This window comes from Heloderma suspectum, chromosome 2 (genome assembly GCF_057233095.1).
Source record: "Heloderma suspectum isolate Gila_16-S chromosome 2, 16-S_ref, whole genome shotgun sequence".
In the NCBI taxonomy this organism is placed as follows: domain Eukaryota; kingdom Metazoa; phylum Chordata; class Lepidosauria; order Squamata; family Helodermatidae; genus Heloderma; species Heloderma suspectum.
Window position 1 is genome coordinate 102,964,149 of NC_139459.1, and position 23,854 is coordinate 102,988,002.

Below are 23,854 nucleotides of genomic sequence, written 5' to 3' on the forward strand. Positions count from 1 at the left end.
TCAGAAGACTGTGGGTATACTGGGATTCTCTCTGTTATGGAATAACAGAGTTGTATAAGCTTATAGGCAATTTTCACACTCATGAGGAAAGCCTCAGTTGTACAAGCACACAATGCTACACTACTGGATTTTAGCCTTCGGAGTGAGTGTGCTACCTTGCTGCTTAAAACTCCATGTTACAAACTGTGGGCTAAATCCAATGTTACACTAGTGGACTAACATCTGTGCAACAAGAGTTTCCTTTCCCGTACATGCCCCCAAAATCTACTCTGGAAGTTCCCCCAACCCTCTGGAACAGACCTGGGGGCTGCAAGGGGGGAATTTGATCCACCATCAGTGTCCATCCCACTGGTGGAAGTACACAGTTGGATACAACCCTGTAAAGGCTGATAGTATCTTGCTTCATAACCCATTGTATAATCTGATGGATATAAATCTGTCCTTGCTTTTTTACTACCAAGACTGGAAAACTACCAGCCTTTTTAAAGTGCACGATCCATTTCCCATCAAGAGTCTTGTTACCTAATTGAGCAGTGGAGTGAGTCCTAGATTTGAGGAGGGGATCTGCAAGTGCATGAAGTAAATCTCTGTGTGAAAGATGTTCTGTAACACAGTGCTGTGAAGGAACATTAGCCTCTGAAATGCAGGATACCTTCTTCAAAACACTTGGTCAAATACAACTGAACACAAATTATAAGACTTTTTGTGGAATGTTAATACTTCCTTTGTACTTTCAGCCCTTCTTCCATTTGCTAGCTATTTCTTGGATCATATATTTAATTAGTTTTCTTGGAGAGCTTTTATTTGTTGTTTCCATTGTGTATAATTGCACAAATGTTTAATGTTTCACTACGTGTTTAATATTTACCATATCAGCAGGACTATTTCTATGAGCTAAATAATACAAGTCATAAATTCATGTATACCCTGAAACATTGTCTGGACAGACATTAATAACCATACAGCGGAGGTGCCAAATCTTCCATCAGGGTGATCCTAGTCACTTTGACATCATTACACTGAGAAGATGAAAGTAGATAAAAAGAGAGGGGCAGATCTTTAAAAATACAACTGTCAATTGTTGGATATTGTTTTGCTGACGTGCTACTGCTTTAAACTATCAGAGCCTTGCTTAAAGCCAGGAAAATACATCTACATCTTCAGGAAGGTGATATAATGGTCCTATATTGTTGGTATCAAACAACAGTTAATGCTACTTAACTGTTGATGGAAGGACAGGCAGGTGAATTCCCAGTACATTTGGGGCCTGTTTCAAAATGATGAACATTTTAACTATGTGGTTGACTTGGCACAATATGCAAGATGCATGGGAAAGAGAATCTGATAAAGACACCTGCTTTGCAATTATCCTCTGCTGTTGAAACAGCTTGTGATTCATTTGCCATTCACTCTACTTTGTTGACTTGGTGATATTCAGGTTTCTAAAACAAAGTACTAGTATTTTCCCAAGTGATGCTAAAACATTTTTGAGTCTTGACAATCTAGTAAATCACTTCTGCATGAGTGACTGTTCATAACTGAATGTACATCCTCATAAATATGGCCTTTAAAATATTTATTTACAAACACAGGGAATCCAAATACTTTGTAAAACCCAATTTTGGATGTGGAACTGAAATGTTTGTGACTGCCTCCATCTAGTCCAAGCCACATATACTATCATTTGTAAGGATACAATTGCTCCTGTTTCCTTTCCTTTTAGAAAGCTGCAAAATCTGTGGTGATGTATTTTTTTCATTGTAGTACTCTCAACCTGCCTCCAGAGGTGGAGATGAGCTAGTTAGAATACAGTTCTAAAAACGTGGCAGGATGCGAACAGCCAGTGCAGATATATGTGTCTTCACAGTATTAGAGTAACAGGTGAAATAAACAACCAAGAGGAGGTCCATTTTAGGAATGTTTGAGGATACAAGATATTCTTGTATTTTCTGCTGGAATTAAGTAATTATTAGAGTGTATGCCAGCAAGGTTATGCTCAAAATCCTACAAGCTAGGCTTCAGCAGCACGTGAACCGAGAACTACCGGAAGTACAAGCTGAGTTTCTTAGAGGCAGAGGAACTAGCGATCAAATCGCCAATTTATTTATTTTATTTATTTATTAAATTTATTAATCGCCCATCTGCCTGGTCACCCAGCCACTCTGGTTGATGTACAGCATATAATAAAACAGTTTAAAACTATAAACTTCTACAATAAAAACGTTTTCTAAAATACCCTAACCCACCCCAAATGCCTGCCTGAACAACCACGTTTTTAATGCACGGCAAAAGCTCATTAAAGAGGGGGCATGGTGGAGTTCCCTAGGGAGGTAGTTCCACAGAGTGGGGGCCACCACAGAAAAGGCCCTCTCCCTAGTTCCCACCAGTCTAGCTGTCCTGGCTGATGGGACAGAGAGAAGGCCATCCAAGGCTGATCTTGTTAAGCGGCCTGTCTGGTGTTGCTGGAGGCGCTGCTTAAGATAGGTTGGGCCGGAACCATATAGGGTTTTAAAGGTCAAAACCAACACCTTGAATTTGGCCTGGAAAACAACTGGTAACCAGTGCAACTCCTTCAGCACTGGAGTGATGTGATCTCGCCAGCAGCTGCCTTTAATCAGGCGAGCCACCACATTCTGTACCAGCTGCAGCTTCCGAACCATCTTCAGGGGTAACCTCACGTAGAGTGCATTACAGTAGTCTAAACAAGAGGAGACCAGGGCATGTACTACCGCTGGGAGCAGATGGTCGGGAAGGAATGGGCGCAGCCGCTGTATCAGATGGAGTTGATACAGCGCTGTCCAGCTCACAGCTGACACCTGAGCCTCCATGGACAGCTGTGAGTCCAAAATGACCCCCAGGCTGCGGACCTGGTCTTTCAAGGGTAGCCGTACCCCATTCAATGCCAGGTCAACATCCCCCAGCCTCCTCTTGTCTCCCACCAAAAGTACCTCGGTCTTGTCAAGGTTCAGCTTCAGCTTATTCCTCCCCATCCAGCCACTCACCGTCTCCAGACATTTGGACAGGGATTCTACGGCCAACCTTGGTGAAGATTTGAACGAGAGGTAGAGCTGTGTGTCATCCGCATACTGATGACACTGCACCCCAAACCTCCTGATGATAGCCCCCAGCGGCTTCACATAGATGTTAAATAGCAATGGGGAGAGGATGGAACTCTGTGGCACCCCACAAGTGAGCAGCCATGGGTCTGAAACCTCCTCTCCCAGTGCTACCCTCTGATACCTGCCGGAGAGGAAGGACCGGAACCACCGCAATACGGTGTCTCCAATGCCCAACCCCTCCAGGTGATCCAGGAGGATACTGTGGTCAATGGTATCAAAAGCCGCTGAGAGGTCAAGGAGAACAAGGAAGGAGCATCCGCCCTTATCCAGAGCCCTCCTCAAAGTATCCACCAAGGCGACCAAGGCCGTTTCTGTCCCATGCCCAAGCCTGAAGCCCGACTGAAATGGTTCTAGATAATCGGTTTCTTCCAAGTGTGCCTTCAACTGCATCACCACCACCCGCTCAATCCCCTTGCCCCAAAATGGCAGATTTGAGACTGGGCGAAAGTTATTCAGAACTTGGGGATCCAAGGAGGGCTTCTTTAAGAGCGGTCTTATCACTGCTTCCTTGAGGGCTGATGGCATCACCCCCTCCTCAAGGGAGGCGTTCACCACCGCCCTGATCCCCTCACCCAGTCTCTCTCTGCAGCCCATAATGAGCCAAGATGGGCAAGGATCAAGTAAGCAGGTGGTCGGCCTTACAGATGAAAGCACCTTGTCCACTTCATCAGAAGGAAGAAGCTGGAACCGATCCCACAAAACCGGTTTGCCACAGGCCGCCTCTTGCTCACTAACTGTATCCACAGCGTGTGGAGTAACACTCCTAATCTGATCAATTTTATCTGCCAAGTACCTTGCTAAAGCCTCACAGGAGGCCTTAGAATGCTCCAGTGGTTCTGGAGCCACAGGACCGACCAGGCTCCAGACCACTTGGAACAGCCTCCTGGGACAGCACTCTGCAGACGCGATAGAGGCAGCATAATATTCCTTTTTTGCTGCCTTCACCGCCACGTGATAGGCTGAAGATACAGCTCTAGCCCGTGTCCGATCGTCTTTGGAGTGAGACTTCCGCCACCGGCACTCTAGCCGTCTCACCTCCTGTTTCAGAGCTTGTAACTGCAGATTGAACCATGGTGCATTCCGAGCCCTGTTCAGGGGGAGGGGGCGTTACAGAGCTACCTGATCTAATGCCCCAGTGATTGCAGCATTCCAGCCACCCACCAGGTTCTCGACTGAGTGGCCGTTGGCGTGCCCCAGAGAATCCCCAAGCGTGTTCAGGAATCCATTCAGATCCATAAGACGCCTGGGGTGGACCATTTTAATGGGTCCTCCACCCCTGCGGAGGGGTTATGGAACCGAGAAGTCTAACGTCACCACATAGTGATCTGACCATGACAAGGGGTGGTGGATATACCCCAACTTCCAGATCACTCCCTGCTTCTTCGTTGGATCATGGAGAAAGCAAGAGAATGCCAGAAGAACGTCTATTTCTGCTTCATTGACTACGCTAAAGCCTTTGATTGTGTGGATTACAACAAACTGTGGCAAATTCTTAAAGAAGTGGGAGTACCAGACCACTTTACCTGTCTCCTGAGAAACCTGTATGAGGGTCAAGAAGCAACAGTAAGAACCAGACATGGAACAACCGATTGGTTCAAAACTGGGAAAGGAGTACGACAAGGCTGCATATTGTCGCCCTGCTTATTTATTTTATATGCAGAGTACATCATGAGAAACGCCAGGTTAGATGAATCACAGGTAGGAATTAAGATTGCCGGGAGAATTATCAACAACCTCAGATACGCAGACGATACCACCCTAATGGAGAAAGTGAAGAGGATCTAAAGAGCCTCTTGTTGAGGGTGCAAGTGGAGAGTGCAAAAGCTGGTTTGAAACTCAACATGAAAAAAACCAAGATCACGGCATCTGGTCCCATCACTTCCTGGCATAGAGAAGGGGAAGAAATGGAAGCAGTGAGAGATTTTATTTTCTTGGGCTCCAAGGTCACTGCAGACGGTGACTGTAGCCGTGAAATTAAAAGACGCTTGCTCCTTGGGAGGAAAGCTATGGCAAACCTAGACAGCATAGTAAGAAGCAGAGACATCACCTTGCCGACAAAGATTCATATAATCAAAGCTATGGTTTTCCCAGTAGTAATGTATGGCTGTGAGAGCTGGACTATAAGGAAGGCTGAGCGCCGAAGAATTGATGCTTTCGAACTGTGGTGCTGGAGAAGACTCTTAGAGTTCCCTGGACTGCAAGGAGGTCCAATCAGTCAGTCCTAAAGGAAATCATCCCTGACTGCTCATTGGAAGGACAGATACTGAAGCTGAAGCTCAAATATTTTGTCCACGTAATGCGAAGAGAAAACTCCCTGGAAAAGACCCTGATGCTGGGAAAGATTGAAGGCAAAAGGAGAAGGGGACAGCAGAGGATGAGATGGCTAGATAGCATCACCGATGCAATGATATGAATTTGAGCACACTCCGGGAGAGAGTGGAGGACAGGAAGGCCTGGTGTGCTATGGTCCATGGGGTCACAAAGAGTCGGACACGACTGAACAACAACAAATGAATCATTTAGATTTAGTGGCTCAGAATATTTTGGGTTGTTCAACCAGATACTGTGCATATTTATTTGGAAAAAGCCCCACTTACGGTTGGGCTTACTTCCCAAGTAAAAGTGCTCAAGATGGCAGTGTATATCTGGATAGTTGCCAGGGTACTGATGGAACTACTTCAAATGTACAGTGACTTTGTGGGTTATTGTAAAGAGAGATGAATGTTTGTATTGAAGCCTTTACTGGACAGTGATTTAGATGTGAGAATTTCTTAATAGTGACTAAGTTGACATCACCTAAAGGCAGCCCATGATATTCTAAAACATTATAGCTTTTCTTATGAAATATGGTGCATCTACCTTGCATACAGAGGTCAGGAAGCCTGCAAAAGTACTATGAATACAGAAACAATATGTAGCATATTATCCTAGGTCAGGGATCGGGAACGTGTGGGCCTCCAGGTGTTGTTAGACTGCAGCTTCCATCATCCCTCACCACTGGCTATGCTGGCTAGGGCTTTCTCTCTTTACCCCTCTTGAAATCCAGTTACTGTTCCCCATTTTACTTTAATTTGAGTGCTTCCAGACAGACGACTCTACCAGTCAGAAGACATTGTGCAGCTATTCCATCTTTTTCTCCTTAAGAGTGCAATCCTATGGCTGCTGGACAGTGGCTAGATGGCTGTAGGATTTTGTATTTCCTGGGAACTGAGCTCGGAGCCAGTGCTTCAAGGTCAGTTCCCAGAGAATTGCCTCCCCACCCCCTAGGGATGGGCAGATTCCCTACCTGCTGCTCCAGTGCGGAATCTGCCCTTGTGGGGAGGCAATCCATCCTTCCCCCCAGAATCCCCTTCAGACGACTCTGCACTGATTCCATGGAGCCGGCCACTGGCTTCGCATCACCAGCAATATGGCCACCATTGCCGTGCCGTATCACTGGCTGAGGCTGACTCGGGACTCAAATGGCATCCACTATGCCATTTGCGGCTGTAAAGGTCTTAGATTAAGCTAAATGCATCTGTAAATGGCTGCATTTAGCTTAAACTAAGGGCTTTACAGCCGCAAATGGCATCTGCTACGCCATTTGTGTCTGTTGTTTTTCACGCGATAGGCTAGCCTATCCATTCCACTCTCCCCCCATGCTGCATTGGATAGTCAGTCACCTCTGAGTTCAGAGGCGGCCAACTGTCCCCATAGGATTGCGCCCTAACAAATTTTCTGTGGCAACAAAAATGACAGAAAAAGCGGTGGGAAAACACAAGAGGGTTACAAATGGAAGATTATGTCATCTGGACCCCAATACAATTCTGTGAATGAGGCAGGAGGATTGCACAATAAAAGCCTTGTATGGAAGCACCCAAATGTGGCTTCTATCCAAAAGCTCAATAATGTGCAAGTCTATGAAGTCATTTTTGACCCAGTAGGAGCCAGGTTTAGGCTTATTCCAACTGTGAAAGTGAAATTAAGAGGAGAATGATCCTAGCTGAGCTAATGTAATTATTTACACTTTTCACTGCTTACTGTGTGAAGTTCATGGGTATTTAGATTATATAAAAGGAGTTCCTCTCATAAGCAAACTGCTCTTGTCTTTTACAGCAGTAATGGGAATAGAAGTTGTGCTGATGTTTCAGAAATGCCTGTGCCTTGAAATGCAGTTCTGCAGTTCATTTCACATTTAGATTTCTAATGCAGCTTTGCAAATAAGTGAACAGAACATATTGCTCCATAAATATTTTTTTCCTTCACCTTTTCTCCCACACACACCTATGATGGTCATTTATGATTGACTGGTGGCCTAAACAGAAAAGAAAAATTTGCCTTCTATTTTACAAAAAAGCTTTCCTTGCTAGTTAACTAGATTCATGTCTGACTTACTGCAGGAGATTAGGAGAGTGTATTTGCAAGCCTTTTCTAATGTGATTTCCCTTACCATATTCAGAAATTCAGCTAATACTTTTGCTTATGTATTTTCTTTTAAAAATTAAAATAATTTTAATTAAAAATGCAAAATAAATGTGCTATCATTGATCACTGTCTGAGGAAATGCGTGTTGCCCCAAAACGTGACTATCTCGCAGAGGCATTCAGTCACGAGGTACATGCCATGGGTCATAGTCAGGGCAACACCAAACATAAAATCTAGAATAGCTGTTAGTATGGTAATTCTCTCTTTTCCTTAACAATTGGAACTGGGCAAACATTTGATCACACCTTCTTGATTTCAGTCTGATAAGCGTAAGCCCACCAGGTGCTAGGTAAAATTGCTTAAGGAGAAGATCTAGCTTTGTCGACTGCTAGGTAGGCCTGTGCCTTGCCAACTCACAGGATAGGGCGTCATTGAGAGCTAGGTTTACAAAAACTTCCACTTCTGCTCTACCCATTAGTGCTCATCATTGTCTTACTGCCCTTTTGCTAGATTCTCTTCTCTTGGAGCAGCCAGCAACACCTTGGGGCTGTTCACGCAACATGCGAACCCACAGTCAGTGGTTGAGTGTGGGTTGTTTTGAACCATGGGTTGTTTGTTGAACCGTGGGTCAGTGAGTGTATTGTCTGAATGCAGCACGTTTTCCTCAGGGTGGGTTATCATGTTGTCTGAACACAGCCAGGGTGGCTTGTTAACCACCCTGAACAACCCAAAAACAAACCATGGGTTCTCAAGGAGGCTTGTTCAAGAAAAATAAGCCACACTGCATGGTTAACAAGCCACCCTGGCTGCATTCAGACAACATGCTAACCCACGGTTCAATGAACAACCCAAGGTTCAAAATAACCCACACTCAACCACTGAGTGTGGGTTAGCATGTTGTGTGAACAGCTCCATAGTGTACACTATCTTTGTGGCTTCTATCATCTGCTTTTAAGAAGGAGTAACATCACTTTAGGATATGTAGCAAACAATCTGGCACCATGTGGAAGACGTTGCTGTCTGGCATGTGACCACCCAGGTTTGCTTCAACCTGGCTATTTTGTATAGTATGTCCCGGTATCATAGTAGATTGTTCTGATCATAATAACTCTTAATATTACCATTCCTGTGAATGTTGTTGTGTGCTTGCATTTCTCCTGTTCAATACAGTGAGGAGATGAAAAGATATGGATCAGCTCTCTTGGAGTGGAATGTATCATTTAACTTTGTCCTTTTCTCTTTCCTTATGTTTCTCTGTATTTCATAGTTTGGTCTTGTTCTAGGAGATAGCTTAAAAATTAATCTGAGGATCAGATTAACCAAAGATTTGAAGAATGTGACCAGGGCCATTTTAGAGTGTGTTATAATGCAACATATTTACTCTCTTTCTTGTCCCTCCTAGCATACGGCATGACATATATTGCAAAATCAATTACAGCTTCTGAAATTGCACACAGAAGAACAGAAAGCAGGAGGACAAAGCCTGGTCTCTGCACCTTTTGGGTGCAGTAAGCATGAACTCAGTGGCCTGTAACGTGTCATGTTACTTGCTCATGACCCATCTCCCACTTCTTTATGGCTTCAGCTCTGCTTGCTTTGTTGGGTTCAAAGCAAGTTACTCTTGCTTCCTGACAGCTCCTCTAACTTCCGCCATACTAGGTAGCTTATCCTTGCCTAGCCTAGCACTCTTCTGCAGCTCCCTAATTATTTCTCTGCTTGTCTCTGTAAGCAACTCCGTAGTTCCTGGTCTTGAATTTTCTGGAAGGTTATCAGTATCTAGAGTGCTTGATGATCAGTAGATGCTGTGTGGGAGGGAAAAATTGAATGTGGGAATCCATTGCCCATTATTAATCTTCTCATCTGCATGTTAAGTGGATTTGTTAATCGGCAGCTATTCTTGCAGGAATGAAATCAGGAATAACCTGCTCTCCTATGCGTAAATGTACAGCTTTCATGTGAGATCATGGTTATATGACTTGTGAATTGCACAGGTTTCTCATGTCTTTGCTCCAGGCTAGTTACCCATACCATCCTTCTTATATTAACATTTGCATCACATGTTGAGGCTGGGAATCTTCCCCCGCTTCCTGTCAAAATCTATTAGGTCCATCAATTCAGCATCTGTCTGTACATTGAATTATTTGTTTACTGTAAGCAGATTAGATTCTCCATCCCAAAAGAGCTGTTCACTGTCTTAATTTTTGTTTTTTTATTGTAAATAGGAGCTGGCTATGTTTACTTGGCTGCAGTGTAGTCCTCAAGGTTACATGTTTCACCACATGGGGCAAAAATATGTGATCTGTATCAGTAGGCTTCAGTTCTTCATCTAGCCAAGTACTTGATCTTCAGTTTTAGTGATGGTACAGAAACCGCTTTGGTCACCCTGATTTTTTACCTATACAAGGAGAAATATGGGATGGGAGGATTTTGATTCTCATGGACCTCTTGAGCTTTCAATACCATTAACCATTTTATCCTTTGAGATTGTCTCTTTGAGTTAAGACTAGGGTATATTGAATTATGATTATTCCAGTCTTTCCTGAGAGGCAGGTTCTAGAGGGTGGAGCTGAAAAGACTAATGTTCTCTGTGGGAATTGTCTTAGGATTTCCTTAACTTCATTTTGTTTTTAAGCTCCTTCGTGAGAGCACTAAGTATGGAGCATGCTGGTGATATCCAGCTCTATTTCTCAGTGCCATCCCATCCAGCTGCAGCAGTAATCTTTTTGAACAATTTATTTATTTATTTATTTCATTTCTATACCGCCCAATAGCCGAAGCTCTCTGGGCGGGTCACAAAATTAAAACCAAACAACACACAATAAAACAATTTAAAATATATAGAACATTAAAACCACAATATAACAATACAACCACAATAAAACCTAGCAGCAGTGCAGGAGTTTAAAATACAGATTTAAAACAGCAAAGATAAAAATTTAGAAAGTTAAAATGCTAAAATGCCTGGGAAAATAAAAAGGTCTTCACCTGGCGCCGAAAGGAATACAATGTAGGCGCCAGGCGAACCTCACTAGGGAGTTCATTCCAGAGCCGGGGTGCCACAGCAGAAAAGCCCTCCTCCTAGTAGCCACCGCCTCACTTCCTTTGGCAGGGGCTCACGGAGAAGGGCCGCTGATGATGATCTTAAGGTCCGGGCAGGCACATATGGGAGGAGGCGATCCTTCAGGTAACCTGGCCCCATGCCGTTAAGGGCTTTGAATGTTAACACCAGCACTTTGAATCGGGCCTGGAAATGGACTGGCAGCCAGTGCAGCTGGAAAAGTACTGGCGTAATATGAGCTCGCAGGCCAGTCCCTGTTAACAATCTTGCTGCCCTATTTTGGACCAGCTGAAGTTTCCGGACCGTTTTCAAAGGCAGCCCCATGTATAACACATTGCAGTAATCCAGACGAGAAGTTATCAGAGCATGGATAACTGTAGCTAGGCTATCTCTGTCCAGATAAGGGCGTAGTTGGTATACCAGCCTAAGCTGATAAAAAGTGCTCCGTGCCACTGAGTTCACCTGTGCCTCCATTACTCTCTGAAAGCAGTAATGGAGTGTGTGAAAGCAAAGCAATTTAAGCGTACTCCAGACAAGAAAGAGGCAGGGAGAGTGGGGGACTCAATAGACTGGTTGACTGGGAAAATACTTTTCTGGGTGGGACCGTGCACACCCTGAAGGATGAGGCTCATGGCTTGGGGGTTACTCTTGGACCTGCCTTTACTTTTGGGGCCCCAGATACTGCCTGCGAGGTACCTTTTTCCTGCTTCAGCTGCCTTGCCAGTTACTGCCTCTATAGGAACATGATCACTGTCATTCATGCCTAAGTACTGTCAAGATTACACTAGCTTAATGCATTCTATGCAAATTGTCTTGGAAGTGCAGGAACTTCAACTACTTCAGAATGCTACCGATCAGCTTTTGACAGATAATGGGTTGATGGAAGCATATTGCACTGGTTTCCCAAAGTTTTTAGGGGCCCCGGTTCAAGGTGCTGGCTTTGACTAACTAAGGCTTAAATGATCCGGACCTAGAGCATCTCAGGACGTATCTTCTCCCATATAAGCACTTTCTCTCTCCCCCCCCCCCCCCCCCGGTCTTAAAAGATCTGGCAGTGAGTACCTGTGTATTATTTGGGAAGATTAGTGCCCAGCAGAAGTAGATTCTTCTTCAGTTGTCCCAAAGTTGTGAAATGCTTTCCTCTAGGAATCTAGTTTGTCCCCAGTGTCTGTCTCTTTTTAGAAATAAGTGGAAACATTCTTTTTCCACCAGCCCTTTTAACTGAGATTGTGGCTTGAGTTTTATCCTAGTGCTGCTCCATGTCAAGAGTGAGCTATGGGCAGCTGATTGGAGTGAGTCAGGAGCTGGAACAGTGTTTTTGAGGGCCCTTGAGCAAGATACCCTTCATGGGCCCCTTCCCTCAGTGAGTTTACCTTCTCAGTGTCATTGTCACCAGCTTCTATTGCTCCTCATCATTGCTACCACTTGCTAGAGACGTGACTGAAAGGTTGCCTGCACTCATAAAGCCCACTGACAGGTATCCCTTTCTTCTCATCCATGTGGGAACAAATGATACCGCTAAGCGGAGCTACGAAGAGATCACGTCAGACTTTGAAGCTTTGGGAAGGAAACTCAAGAACTTTGGGGCCCAGATAGTTTTCTCATCCATCCTTCCAGCAGTTAGAAGAGGGATAGAAAGGGAATGAAAAATACTCCGGGTGAATGACTGGCTACGAAGGTGGTGCCGACGAGAGAGATTTGGATTCTGGGACCACGGGCTATACTTCCTGGAAGATGGGCTGTTGGCTAGGGATGGATTGCACCTCACAAAGGATGGGAAGAATGTGTTTGGCCACAGCATGAAGAATTTCATCAGGAGGGCTTTAAACTGAATCCTACAGGGAAGGGAGATGTAATGTTGGGGGTAACAATGGACATAGGCGCATGCACTGCAACGGAGAGAACAGCTCTGATAGCGCCCAGTAATAGTCTTCAGACACATGTAGGAAGAAAGCCAGACTATGAAGCACATGGTCTTCGATGTCTATATACTAGTGCCCAGAGTATGGGAAACAAACAGAACGAACTTGAACTCTTAATACAAGAGGGAAATTATGACCTGATAGGTATAACTGAGACTTGGTGGGATGACTCTCATGACTGGAATACAGCAATTGAAAGATATAACTTGTTCAAAAAGAACAGGAGGAACAGAAAGGGAGGTGGGGTTGCACTGTGTGTGAAAAATATATATCTCTGCACAGAAATACAGGAGGAGGAGCTTGGTAGCCCCATCGAGAGCATCTGGGTTGAAATAAATGGAGCAAAGAATAAAAGGAACCTGGTGGTCGGAGTCTACTGCCAGCCACCCAATCAAGGAGAAGACAAGGATGAAACTTTTGAAAAGCAAATAGCCAATGTTTTAAGGAAGCATGATGTAGTAGTAATGGGGGACTTCAATTTCCCCGATATTTGTTGGGAGACAAATTCTGCAAAACATGGCCCCTCCAGGAAATTCCTGACTTGTGTGGTGGATAACTTCCTCGTACAGAAAGTAGAGGAAGGAACTAGAGGATCGGTTGTCCTTGACTTGATCCTAAGCAACAGAGATGACTTAGTGGATCAAGTAGCAGTTACAGGAACTCTGGGGGAAAGCGACCATGTTGTACTTGAGTTCTTGGTTCTAAGGGAAGCAAAAGCCGAGTGTAGTCAAACGCGTACCCTGGATTTTAGGAAAGCTGATTTTAATAAACTCAGAACAATGATCAGTACGGTCCCATGGCAAGCGATGCTAGCGAGAAAAGGAGTCCAAGATGGGTGGGAGCTTTTAAAAAAGGAAATTCTCAAGGCACAATCACAAGCAATTCCAACAAGAAGAAAAGGTGGAAGACAACAGAAGAAGCCAATGTAGCTTCACAAAAAGCTTAGGGATGACCTGAAAACAAAAAAGGACACATATAGGAAGTGGAAAGAAGGCCAAGTAACAAAGGAAGAGTACAGGCAGATAGCACAGAATTGCAGGGATGGCGTCAGGAAGGCTAAAGCTGAGAATGAGCTGAGGTTAGCAAGGGATGTTAAAAACAACAAGAAGGCTTTCTTCAGCTACGTGCATAGTAAAAGGCAGAGGAAAGAAATGGTGATTCAGCTATTAAATAAGGATGGCAAAACGATAACAGATGACAAAGAAAAGGCAGAGGTGCTCAATTCCTACTTTGGCTCAGTCTTCTCCCAAAAGAGGGTCTATGACCCCCCTGGCAAAGGTGAAGTACAGGCTGAAGGGGCAGGATTGCAGCTGGAGATCGACAGGCATATGGTCAAGGAACACCTAATGACTTTGAATGAGTTCAAATCTCCAGGGCCAGATGAACTGCATCCTAGAGTAATAAAGGAACTGGCAGAAGAACTCTCAGAACCGCTGTCTATTCTCTTTGAGAAATCATGGAGGATGGGGGAAGTGCCAGATGACTGGAGGAGGGCTAATGTCCCTATCTTCAAAAAGGGTAAAAAGGAGGAACCTGGGAACTACAGACCCGTCAGTCTGACATCAATCCCTGGGAAAATTCTGGAGCAGATGATAAAGGAATCCATCTGGAAGCACCTTGACAACAATGCCGTGATTACTCGAAGCCAACATGGATTTGTCAAAAACAAATCCTGCCAGACAAATCTGATCTCATTTTTTGATCAAGTAACCTCCCTTGTAGACCATGGGAATGCTGTAGACATCATATACCTTGACTTCAGCAAAGCTTTCAACAAAGTGCCCCATGATATCCTGATGAGCAAACTAGCTCAAAGTGGGCTAGATGAAACAACGATCCAGTGGATCCACAGTTGGCTACAGAATCGGACTCAAAGAGTGCTTATCAATGGTATCTTCTCAAACTGGGGAGAGGTAACGAGTGGGGTACCGCAGGGCTCAGTCCTGGGCCCAGTGCTTTTCAACATTTGTATTAATGACTTGGAGGAGGAGGTGCAGGGAATGCTGATCCAATCTGCAGATGACACAAAATTGGGTGGGATAGCGAATACTTTGGAAGACAGAAACAAAATTCAAAGTGATCTGGATAGACTGGAGCGCTGGGCAGAAAACAACAGAATGACATTTAATAGGGACAAATGCCAAGTTCTGCACCTAGGAAAAAGAAACCAAATGCACAGTTACAAGATGGGGGATACGTGGCTCAACCACACTACAAGCGAGAAGGATCTTGGAATTGTTGTCGATCACAAGCTGAATATGAGCCAACAATGTGATGGGGCTGCAAAAAAGGCAAATGCTGTTTTGGGCTGTATTCATAGAAAAATCGCTTCCAAATCCAGGGAAGTACTAGTTCCCCTCTACTCAGCACTGGTTAGGCCTCATCTGGAGTACTGTGTCCAGTTCTGGGCACCACACTTTAAGAAGGATGCAGACAAACTGGAGAGGGTTCAGAGGAGGGCAACAAAGATGATCAGGGGACTGGAAACAAAGCCCTATGAAGGGAGACTGAAAGAACTGGGCATGTTTAGCCTTGAGAAGAGAAGACTGAGGGGAGATATGATAGCACTCTTCAAGTACTTGAAAGGTTGTCACAGAGAAGAAGGCCAGGATCTCTTCTTGATCATCCCAGAGTGCAGGACACGGAATCATGGGCTGAAGTTACAGGAAGCCAGATTCCGGCTGAACATCAGGAAAAACTTCCTGACTGTAAGAGCAATATGACAATGGAACCAGTTACCTGGGGAGGTGGTGGGCTCTCCCACACTGGAGGCCTTCAAGACGAGGCTGGACAGCCATCTGTCAGGGATGCTCTGACTTGGATTCCTGCCTTGAGCAGGGGGTTGGACTCGATGGCCTTGTAGGCCCCTTCCAACCCTACTATTCTATGATTCTATGCTTGCTTGACAGGCAGACAGTCAGTGAGCAAGTAGAGAGTGGCATCTACTAGTCTTCCTTCTCACCACCATCATTGTCTGGGCCAGAGCAAGAGGTAGGTGAACAAGCAGGTTGCAACAGTGAGGAGGCTAGGGGGCCCGTGGCAGGTGCCTGACCATGCCTACCTTTGACGCCAGCATTGGCGAGGAACCAGGAGTTCTGACCAAAGAGCCATTGGGATCAGAGGGGAAACCAGAAGGCAGGACCAGAGAACAAGCCATGAGTTGTGACCAAAGAGCCAGACTACAAACACGAGACATGCTAGAGCTCAGATAAAACCTTGTTGCTCAAGCAAAGCTTTGCTAGAACAGGAAGCCCTTTATACTCCTTCCTGCCTAGAAGAATCCAAAGGCCAGCCTGGGTAGGCAGAGTCCATCCAAGTCTGGAAGGTACTTTGCTGAGAAGCTTCCCACCTGCAGTTCAGTGATTCACTACATGGGGCAGCTGCATGAAGTTCCTGACACTTCACTGAGAGACTGTAGTTCACCACATGGGGCAGTGGCAAGCAGTCCCAGACAGTCTGTTCTTGTTAAGCTTTTATTGATTTTAAATTGGTATTTTAACTGCATAATTACTATATTAGATGTTTTATGTTGTTAACCGCTCTGAAAACAGTTAACAAGCGGTGTGTGAGTTTAGTAAGTAAGTAAACGAGTATCTTGAGTGATGGGCCTTGTCAGAAAAAATATAAATGAGCAGGTGAGCATGACATACAACCCCTTCTGCTAACAGTACTGTGCAGTACTTGAGAATAGTTGCCTGAATTAATTAATTTGTTGGAACGACTGTTTAGTTTCTAATTCTGAATGCAAATAAGTTCAGCAGATAGTTTGTGACAGTTACTATCCTTCTACAGCTTGATGTTCATAATCTGATAGCATCTCTAGTTTATTCTTGAAAGCAATATCTCTCCTTTAAAATCACATCATGTATAATAATCAGGAACTCCTGTGTTTTCTCTTGGATGGGATACTTTTGAAGTCTTTTAATAAACCCTGCTATACCAGATTTTGCTTTCTTAGGCCCAGGCTATAAAGTAGGGGTCCCCAGCATGGCACCCGCAGGTGCCATGATACCTGTGAATGGGTCCCCAACGTGGTGCTCATGGGCACCCAGTTTTTTTAATCCCCATTTTTTAATCTGCATACATGGATTTGTATGAAATGCATACACTTTCTAGCAATTATATCTGGGCTCCAACAAAAGTGTATCAAATATCCAAATAAGCATCCATTTGAAGGTGGCATCTATATGCCACCCTTTCAAATACTGAAATCATTGTAAGGTCCTCAATCCAGTGTTTATCATAGGATTAGTGTTTATCCTTCCAATGTTGTAATATCAGTCATTTAGCTGTTAAAAAGGTGCAGAGAATCCATTTACCCTGACAATTTGTTAATTTCCATGAAGCAGGTAAAACAATTTAAAAGACTGTATGCAGCAGTGAATATTAAAGAATGTTCCAGTACAAAATTTATCTGTGTAATAACCCCCAACCAAAAAGAAGCAACTACTAGACATTGCTAAAATGTGTTTAAAAGAATCATTAGCTGTATTGAACTGCCAGCAATTAGCCAAATTAGACAATCCTTTATTCAAGAGATGCTGCGGTGTCCAATAGACTTTGGGCTCTATCACACAGGTGGAGAATTTCACATCAATGCTGGTTCTTTCCCCATCTGGTATCATTGCAGGACTGGGTCATTCTCTTTAGATGGCTGTCCCCTGTTGCGTTATTTTTCATTTCTTTCCTTCTCACGGGGGTGATAATGCCGGTTGGGGTGTAGCAATAATTCCTCCCTGGTTCCTGCCCCTTTTCCTCCTCATGCATGTTATTGGTGGATGGGGACTGACACGCTATAAGTCTGCAACCCTCGGCATACTTACTTGGGAGTAAGCCCCATTGAACTTAATGGAGTGTTCTGAATCAAATCTTTACGTAGACTACGGCGACCAAATAAGGAACGCGAATGGCGGCTCCCTATAGGGGCCGCCATTAGCGTACACGCTTTTTTTTTTTAAAGTCACCCGTGATAGGCTACATGACGATTGACGTAGCCTATCACGGCTGACTTTGCAGATCTAGCCGTGATAGGCTACGTTAATCGTCACGTAGCCTATCACGGGGGCGTTTGTTTGTTTTTTTTAAAACTTTCGGGTTCGCAGCCGGGCGAGGCGGGAAGCCTCCCCCCCGGCCTGAATTTCGGCCAGGGCGAGGCGGGAAGCCTCCCCCGCCGGCCTGAACTTCGCGGGGGGAGCAGCGAAGCGCCTCCCCCCCACCGCGAACAAGCTTCGAGGACAGGTAAGGGACGTTCGTCCACCCCTACATGTGGTTTGAGAGCAATGCACTTCTTTGGCGCCATCTGGTGCTGCTGTCGCGGAGCAGGTGGAGTGCTGCACTGCAGCCAAGGTTTGGGCAGTTTGACAGGTTCGCCTTGAAGCAAAGGGAAAAATCGCTGGCGAGGGGAGGATTGGGCACAGATCTTTCCTTCCTCAGCAAGACTTGAGTGGAGGCAGGAGTCACCCTCAAACCATGCGCCCTCCCATCCTTGCAAGGAAGGGAGAGAGCTCAAGCCCTCGTGCCTGTCAAATCTGCCCGCAGCCCTGCAGCCCATTGAGAAATGCCTTCGTCATCCTGACAGTGCCCCTAACAACTGAAAACAAATGCCCACAGCCGGTTTCTTCCGCTATTGGAGAATTTCACGGGGAGGTCATGGTACTCCTGTTCCAGGGGCTGGAAAAAACACCACATTTTTTATGTTTGGGGAAAACACAGGATAGGCTGGGGGAAATGGCGGGAGACACCCTGGAGGGTAATGGCTTCATCTAAAGAGCCTGCAAACTTCTGTGACAGAGCCATCTCAATAGCAGGCTAAAAATTCCGTGTGAGGAAGCCCATGAAACAAACATTTTTTCCTGAATAAGACATAGCTTATGATCCATAGATGCAACAAGTAGACACCAAAGCAGCGATCCACTGATTAGACATTTTCTGGTGGTGCCCACAGCATGGTCCCAAATATGCCCATGGGTCCAAAATGATTGATGGTGGCAGGGGGTTCTTCCTACCAAAGACCTGGTGTGTAGGGGCCCAAGTGTTTGAGATGGGTTGCAGACAGTCTGGAGCTATGGGCAGCATCAGTCTTACTAGTAGTCAGCAAACTGGGAACAATATGTTGGATTCTTACCAATGCAGACTGTGATAAGAGGTCACAGAACTGGTGATGACCTGGGATGTATTTATTTATTTATTGGATTTCTATACCACATTTCTGGAACCTACCAAAGCAGTTTACAAAAATTCAAAAAACAAAAATTATAAATAAATGAAGACATAATAGAACTTTAAAAACAACCTTTAAAACTATAATAACAATTTAAAAAATAAATTAAAGATGTGTCTGGACCCTCTTCCTGAATGCAGAGAGAGACCCAGTTTAGACGTAACATTGGCAGTTCTGGGGCCAAGTGAAGCACACAAGCCATTTGCTTGTCATTTCCACTTTTAATCAACAACTCAGGAATGATTTTCCGGGTTCGGATGTCATGAAACAACCCAAGAACAGGGCGTTCCTGAGTTATTAATTAAAAATGGCACTGACAAGTGAGTGGCTTGTGCGTTCTGTTAGTCCCTGCAGTTCCTGAGTTAAACCACCCAGGAATTACTGTTGTGACGTCCAAACTGACTCAGAGTGTACTACAGGAATTCATCCCAGCATGCTGCCTGGTGAGCCAGAAAATGCTAAATGGTACCACTCTTGGCAGTAAAATCACTGCTGCCATTCTGCTTTTCTTATTTTCTTATTCTTATTAAGATTAGTTTCTATCCTAGATGATAGAAGATCGTTCTGATAGTCAAAATTAGATAGTGTGCACTCTGATCCATTATTACAGCTCCATATATTTGCACCTTCAAGCAATAGCTGTGTGCTTATCCTGGTATAAACATCAATTTAGCTCGTGTGTGTGTGTGTGTGTGTGTGTGAGTGTGTGTGAGGGAGGAAGGGAATATATATTTATAGACACATGATTGGGGTTTGGTCTTGTGAAGCTATGATGCCCATTCAATTCCTTTTCCGACTACTTTTCATAACATAGTTTAGTTGAGCGTGATGTTCCTTGAAAGTAGAATTTAGACATGTTTCTCAAACCAAAGCCGCTACTTGTTACCAAATTCTCTAGTATTTTACCTGAGTCAGAGTATTGCTTGAAGCCTCTAGACTTTGGACTCTGTCATGACAGCTGACCTAAACGGTCAATTATCTACTAAAGCAAAACAGATGGTTACTTTTTGATCCTAATCTGCATAATGGACAAAAACATGAAAGATTTCATCCAGTTTTCAGTAATTGATTTATTATGATTCTTTGGATGCAGGATATCTGGGCCTGGATACACAATTAGACTGATAAATATAACAATGCTTATGATCTAAAAATATATGAATATGTTGCTAAGTCTTACAGCGGAGTGGGCTTGTCTTTTATTTCATGACTTCATTCCCTTTAGGAAGTGCACGTGCCACATTTTTGGTCACATTTTTAAGCAAAATCATTTATGTGTGTCCAAGCCACAATAAAGCCTTTATTTTTAGCCTTCAAATTACAAGCTGGGCTGGGCAAACGCAAGCAAAAGCAGACTGCATGTGGAAACCAGAATTATTCGAGGGCAGACCGCGGTATGGTTACAAGAGAGACAATTATCCTGACCAGATTATTTCAATGAATCTTTTTTTGCCTGTGATGGAAAGTGGGGTCAAGAAGGGCAGGAATGAGACGTGTGATGGAAGCCCTGCTGCCTTTCTTTCCCTCTTGTCTGATTTGGCTTGTTTGACATGTTCGGAGAAGTGTAACTTTTTTCATGGCTCACATGATGTGACCTTCTGCCATAGAGCTGTTTTTTCTGAAATTAGCTCCTCCTGACCAGTAATCAATGTTTGTGTACTGAATTGTATGAAGAAGGGAGAAAGAAGTGGACTTGAGCTCCATTAGCTGAGCCTGGCAGGCAGAAAAGAATTTTGCCAGGAAATTCCAAATGAGTATAAATAAATTCTCTGTAGCAAGCCCCGGGCTCCTTGCCTGCTTATGTGTCAGAAGTACATATTGCCTTTAAGGCTGAGGAAAATCTGCTTCAGACCTAACTTCCTGCAAGCAAAACATTGCAACCTTCTGTACTCTCTTCTTCACAGAACAGTAAGTAAAGCTGAAGAGATTTTAGGGGGAAGGGAGCAGGGCTCAATTTTAGGTAACTTTAAGTTCATAGTTTTAGTTCTGTTTGTTTTTAGTTCTGTTTAAGTGCCTAAAAAGAGAATGAGCTACTCATACCTGTGCTGGCTGATTACTTTCCTAGATGTGACTTTTTAACATAAAGATGCCCCTGTTCTCTCATACAAAGTAACATTCTGTTAGACTAATGACCAAGGAAAAGTTTCTATTTATAGTTTACCTCAGCTATGGCTAAGCGTGTCTTTGTTTTTAGCCTATTTCTCTCTTGCTTAACACAGCTTTCATCATTTAGATGAATAGTTGAGTGTGTGTGCACACACTTTTTAATGGCTTTCATTCCCTACATTATATACAGTGATGTGAATGCCATACTTGGATACAGCAAGGTCTTGGAAGTAGAGATGTAGTGGAATCTGTCTTCCAGAAGTCTGGAATGTGGTGATACAGATAAAATGTTTCTGCTCTGAAGCCTTTGTTGGAAGTCTGCACCTTCTTTAAATCTGTAGTGTGTGAGGAGACTTTTCTTTTAAATCAAGTTTTACAGAAAATGTTAAGTTATCTAAGCATAGAGGAACGAGTTGGATTTGTTTTCTTCACATTTTTCTTTTTAAGGTAAGTTGTTTTGGTACTGGCGTTTGCTTGGATAATGAATAGCTTGTGTTTTAAATTGCTAAACATTTCAACATAGCTAAACCCAAGTGAGGAATCTGTTTACATTTGTTCACCTTGGAGAGAAAGAGGGGTGGGCGAGGAGTTTGTTTTGAAATCGTAAAACGACTGACTCAGTTACTGGTATAAGCATATACCCAAATGAAGTGGCTCAGAGCACTTGTATGCTGCTTGGGTGGCCATAATATAATTAACCAAATGTGGTGCTCTGTTTAGGATATCTAGGTTCTCCTTACCTTGTGTGAGCATGTTTCAGACCTTGCTCTTTCCAAAGAGTACCCAGTCATGCAACATCACTCTCCCCACCCCCTCCTTAACAACTTTCCCTAATACAAAATTGAGTGGCAGGATTCCCACCGAAATGTGTTGACAGGTGTCTAGGTCACATCAGTGTTTCCTGGGAAGGAGAGATGCTAGTCTCAGGAATTTGTAGTTTCTGGAAATGGCCATGCCTATACCATTCCTATGGTTCATTTCCATGAGGGAGGAAGGTGATGTTTGTATGAGCCCTTCAAGTTGCTCTTGTACGGTGGTGGAACCATGTTGAATTTGCTTATGTGTGTTCCCCTCTGCAAAGTTAACCCTTCTATATTATGCCCCAAGGAATCTTTATTTCATTTTCTAGAGGGGTAGCTGTGTTCATCTGTTGCATCAAAAACAACAAAGAGTTTTGTGGCACCTTAACAACTAACAAATGTATTCTGGCATAAGATTTTGTGGACACTGTCCACTTCATCAGATGCATGAAGTACTAACCTAATTGGCTGATTTACATGCACATGTTGGGGTGGGGAGATGTAAACTGTGTTGTCAGAGGGAATTGAAATGTAGAAAGTACAGACAAAGATTACTGTAACAGTTGCTATTCGCAAAAGGTTGGGTGTTAGCACAGACATCATTGCAATGGTGACCTGATTAACATATATAGTGTGATTAAAAAAACCCACCTTTGTCCTTATTCAAACCACAGGAAATAGAGTTGAATCTTTTAATGAATTGTGCTTCAGCAATTTTGTGATATTTGTGTCTTTGTAATTCCTTTTTTCAAGAATGGCCATCTTAACATCATTGACAGGGTGTAATGAGAGGCTGAAATGTCCCCCTACTGGTTTCTGAATACTCACCAGCTGAATATTCATTTCTGTTTTCAGATTTGTGGCCATTTGTTCTTTTGTGTAGACTGGCCTGTTTGTCCTATGTAGAATGTAGTAGGACATTGCTGGCATATATCACACTGGAAGATGAGCAGGTGTATGAACCCCTGATGTTGTGGATGGCATTATTAGGTCTTGTAATAGGCTTGCCAGAGTAGATATGGGGACAGAGTTGGCATCTGTGTCTGTCAGAAGGTTTAGTTCCTGTGTCTGCATCTCTGTTGAGAGGTCTGTTGTTGCAGGTGAGTATCCTTTTTAGGTTGGGCAGCTATCTATAAGTAAGTACAGGCCTACTACCCTGGACCTGTGACATGGAAGTGTCATTGTTCAGGATGGGTTGTAGATAACTGATGATATGTTTGAGTGGTCTAAACTGGAAACGTAAGTGACAACAAGTGCTATTCTGTTTTCTCTTCTAATCCTGTCCGGTAGAAGATTACTCCTTGATACCAGTCTGGCCCTGTTGACCAGTTTTTTTTCACTTTGTTGGGTGGATATTGTCTGAAAAATGTCTGATTAAGGATCTAAACTTCAAACTGTGGTGTAATATCCTGGGTTATTCTGAAGCTGGTAAACGTAGTTGCTCAGTTTGTTTTCTGAATGGCAGCTGTTAAGGTAATAATCACTGTCTGTACTTTTGGGATTTCAATTCCCTCTGACAACACAGCTTAACATCTCCAACCCATCAGCACATGTATTTATATCTGCCAATTTGAGGTTATCGCATGCATCTGATGAAGTGGACAGTGTCCATGAAAGCTTATACCAGAATAAGCCTGCTACTCTTTAAGGTGCCACAAGACTATTTATTGTTTTTGTTTCATTTTTTGGGCAAGTCATTTCCACTTCCTGATGACACAGCTAAATTCTCACATTATTTGGTACCTAAATAGAAATGTGAAGGCCTGGGAAAAAATGGAAAAATTTGGAAACAGCCCCCCCCCCCCAGTTTTTTTTTTAATTTTTCCAAGGGCCATTTTTGTTTTTTTTCTGAAAAATTAAACATTTTGGATTATGAAATATTTTCTTTTAGAATTTAAGACAAAACATTTATATATTGTTACCAAGCCTTTACTCCCCCCTCAAATGATTTCTAAAAACTATTTAATAAGACTTTTATAGAAAGGCTTGAGATGTAAAATGCATGGAAATAATGTAGCCATTGGGAAAATGTTTTTTACTCCTTTCTGTAAGATTCTCAGCATAGTTATTTCTTCCATTTCTTATTAAAATTATTGATGCAGTGTATCTTTTACTGATAAACATTTTGGGATGCTCCAATTCATGCTTAGTTTCCCAACATGTGAATAGAGTCATCATATTGTAATATGGAAGAAAATGTACATTCGTGACTGTTTGGGTTTTGT

At 43.6% G+C, this 23,854-nt stretch overlaps 1 protein-coding gene across 7 annotated transcripts in view; it reads left to right on the plus strand.

The window, feature by feature from the left end:
- The window catches only part of KANK1 (KN motif and ankyrin repeat domains 1), a 163,722-nt gene that overhangs the window by 99,791 nt on the left and 40,077 nt on the right, over positions 1-23,854 (plus strand). The window contains exon 1 of one of the 7 annotated variants that reach the window (XM_084834373.1): positions 20,367-20,631. The exons of 4 other annotated variants lie outside the window; for them this stretch is intronic. The gene's annotated coding sequence lies outside the window, so the exon portion shown is untranslated. Of the gene's footprint in view, positions 1-20,366; positions 20,632-20,940; positions 21,277-23,854 lie in introns of those variants that run through there. 2 more of the 7 variants (XM_084834368.1, XM_084834370.1) reach the window with 2 other exon arrangements.